Here is a 4,065-nt window from a genome sequence, read left to right as displayed (position 1 = left end):
AAATGGCCATGCGCAACCCATATAGGAGGGCCTCATATTCTGCCTCATTGTTGGAGGAATCAAAGTGAATCTGGAGCACATATCTGAGCTTATCTCCTCTGGGGGAAACCAGGACAACCCCAGCACCGGAACCATTCAACATCTTAGAGCCATCAAAAAACATGGTCCAATGCTCCGAGTGAACTTCAGTCGGCTGCTGTTGTTCAATCCACTCGGCGAGGAAATCTGCTATCGCCTGGGACTTAATGGCTTTCTTTGCCTCAAACTTGATATCAAGGGGAAGAAGTTCAATCGCCCATTTGGCCACTCGACCAGTTGCATCTCTGTTGTGCAAAATCTCTGATAGTGGAGCGTCGCTGACGACTGTGATGGAATGGTCAGAGAAATAATGAGCAACCTTATTTGTGGTCATGTATATTCCATACACAAGCTTTTGATAATGAGGATATCTCTGCTTGGATGGAGTCAAGACTTCAGACAAATAATACACTGGGCGCTGAACTTTGAGAGCTTTTCCTTCTTCTTCCCGCTCGACCGTTAGCACAGTACTGACGACTTGTCCTATGGCTGCGATGTAGAGCAACAGAGGCTCTTTGCTGATTGGAGCAGCAAGCACCGGCTGGGTGGAGAGCAGAGCTTTTAGCTCGGCAAACGCTGCATCAGCTTCTGGAGTCCACTCGAACTTGTCAGCCTTCTTCATCAGTCGGTAAAGAGGTAGTGCCTTTTCACCGAGTCGTGAGATGAATCGACTTAATGCGGCCAAGCATCCAGTAAGCTTCTGGACATCGTGCACTCGCACAGGGCGTTTCATTCGGAGAATAGTGCCAATCTTCTCTGGGTTAGCGTCGATTCCCCGTTCGGAAACGAGAAAACCGAGTAACTTGCCACCAGGAACTCCAAATGTGCACTTTGATGGATTGAGCTTGATATCATACCTTCTGAGGTTGGCAAATGTTTCGGCGAGGTCAGCGAGCAGGTCAGAACCTTTTCGTGACTTGACAACAATATCATCCATATAAGCTTCCACATTCCGACTGATTTGAGTGAGTAGACACTTCTGAATCATTCGCATAAATGTGGCTCCGGCATTCTTGAGGCCGAATGGCATGGTGATATAGCAGAAGCACCCGAATGGAGTGATGAAAGCTGTTTTTACCTCATCGGGCCCGTACAGACGGATCTGGTGGTACCCGGAGTAAGCATCTAAAAAAGACAACCTCTCGCATCTCGCGGTCGAGTCAACAATTTGATCTATGCGAGGGAGAGGAAAGTGATCTTTCGGGCAGGCCCGGTTGATGTGCTTGAAATCAATGCACATTCGGAGAGACTTGTCCTTCTTAGGAACCATGACGACATTAGCGAGCCACTCGGAGTGGTATATCTCTCGGATAAATCCTGCCGCCAACAGTCGAGCCACTTCTTCACCGATGGCCTTTCTCTTCTGGACGGCGGACCGCCGAAGATGCTCTTTGACTGGTTTTGCAGACGAGTCGACTCTTAGGCGATGCTCAGCCAGTCCCCTGGGAACACCTGGCATGTCAGCGGGCTTCCATGCAAAAATGTCCCAGTTCTCACGGAGGAACTGGATGAGCGCTTCTTCCTATTTTGGGTCGAGTGTTGTGGAGATGCGGGTTGGAGCTGCTTCGGGGTCGGTCGGGTGAATGTGAACAGGCTTCGTCTCACCGGACGACTGGAATGCAGACTCTGTGGCGGGCTTCTTGGATCGCAGCAAGTCACTCGGATCTGCGTTTTGCTTGTATTCTTCGAACTCGACCGCTGTCACTTGGGAATCGGCAATCTTGGAGCCCTTCTGAAAGCACTCCTCTGCCTTTTTCCTATCGCCGGTGACAGTGATCACACCTTTGGGACCGGGCATCTTCAATTTGAGGTACACGTAACATGGTCGAGCCATGAACCGTGCATAGGCTGGTCTCCCCAAAATGGCATGATATGCACTTTGAAAATCACGACCTCAAACGTCAACTTTTCTTTGCGAAAATGCTTCGAATCACCAAACACTACGTCCAAAGCTATCTGGCCGAGTGACTCGGCCTTCTTCCCTGGTATAACTCCATGAAAGCTCATGTTACTAGTGCTCAGTCAGGACATCGGAATGCCCATACCTTTCAATGTGTCTGCATATAACAGATTCAGCCCACTTCCACCATCCATCAGCACCTTTGTCAGTCGAGTGCCTTCGACAACTAGATCGACCACCAAAGCTTGCCTCCCAGGGGTGGCAATATGAGTCGGGTGATCAGATTGGTCGAATGTGATGGGTGTTTGAGACCACTTCAGATAATTTGCCTTTGCTGGGGCAACCATGTTCACCTCTCGGTTAATCACTTTCAGTCGACTTCTGCTTTCCACATCTGCAAAGATCATCAGAGTGGAGTTGATATGCGGATATCCTCCCTCACTGTCCTCTTTGTCTTCGGCCTTGTCCGACTCCTTCTCCTTGTCCTTAGACTGTTTTCCCTGAAACTGCTGGATCAGGAGTCGACATTGGCGAGTGGTGTGCTTTGGGTAAATGATATTCCCCTCTTCGTCTTTCTTCGTGTGAATGTGACATGGCATATCCAACACGTCGTTCCCTTCTTTATCCTTTACCTTCTTGGGGTTCCAGGATCCTTTTGGTTTCCCCTTAAACTTTCCTTGAGTCACGGCCAGAGCCTCTCCAGGAGCTGCCGGTTCAGCCTTCCGCTTATGTTTCCGACTGGTGTTTCCTTTTTCCGACTGACTTGGCTTGTGCTTGCCGCTTCAGAGTCGGTCTTCTTCTTCGCCATTGGCGTACTTGGTAGCAATCTCCATCATCCGACTCAAGGTCATGTCACCGGTTCGACCAAATTTCAAACTCAGTTCTCTGTTCTTGACACCGTCTTTGAAGGCGCAGACTGCCTGATGATCGGACACATTCTCTACAGTGTGGTGCAAAGTGATCCACCTCTGAATATACTCTCTGAGAGTCTCATTAGCTTTCTGCACGCAGACTTGCAACTCTGTCAATCCAGCTGGTCGCTTGCAAGTCCCTTCAAACGTTCTGACGAACACTCGGGACAGATCTTCCCAAGTGTAAATGCTGCTAGGAGGTAATTGAGTCAACCATGCCCTGGCAGAACCTTCCAACATGAGGGGCAAATGCTTCATGGCCACCTCGTCGTTCCCACCACCAATCTGAACTGCCACTCGGTAGTCTTCAAGCCAAGTTTCAGGCTTAGACTCACCAGTGAACTTGCTGACTCCTGTTGCCAACCTGAAATTGGGGGGATAACTGCGGCTCTGATAGCTCTGCTGAAACATTCAGGACCAGAAACATGCACTCGACTGCTTGTGGGTACATCTCTGTCGAGTGCGCCTCGATGGGCTTTGTTCCGGTCGACCAACCCTTGCACGATAATGGACCGCGCGTCGAAGCCTGGTTCTCTAGGGTCAACTGGAACCCTACGTCCTGTACTGTACTGACGCCTATCATCTGGCTGCCGAGGAGCGTAAGACCCACCCCTCGGAGGGGAATAGGGCACTCGACGCCTATCATCTCGGTCGAATCTGTCGCCATATTGATCTCGCCGATTCTCGCGCCCTTCGTGCCGTGGAGGCGATCTGGGGCTGTGAGCCGACTGAACCGTATTCACAGTGACGGATCGACTGTGAATTCTGTTGCGCGACTGAGACACGGCTGAATTCTGATCTCCTGCTGCCCGGAGCAGATCCCTGATCTGCAGCAAACCTCTGCCAGCTTCCGACTGCGAAGGCTGGATGGACTCTGCTATATGGGCCGCAGCTGCTAAATTCTGAATTGGGGTTCGATATACCTGAGTCGGCGGGAAGAGTTGACGTCGACTGGTGTCGGGAACTCGTTGCCGCGCGCGCTCGTCGAGTGCTCGCTGAAGGTTCTCCAGTCGAGTGCGCTCGGCCAAATTGGCCAGACGCGCCTCCTCCAAGGCACGAGCCTCGGGGGTTTCTCCTGCGATGGGAATACGCAGGGGATCCTCGTTCCTGCGGCGAAGTTCCTCTCTTTGCAGAGAGTCGAGTGGCTCGGGCTGGTACTCTTCGTAGCCTCGTGCA

This window comes from Triticum dicoccoides, chromosome 2B (genome assembly GCF_002162155.2).
Source record: "Triticum dicoccoides isolate Atlit2015 ecotype Zavitan chromosome 2B, WEW_v2.0, whole genome shotgun sequence".
NCBI classification, from domain to species: domain Eukaryota; kingdom Viridiplantae; phylum Streptophyta; class Magnoliopsida; order Poales; family Poaceae; genus Triticum; species Triticum dicoccoides.
Note: the sequence above shows the minus strand (reverse complement) of the source record.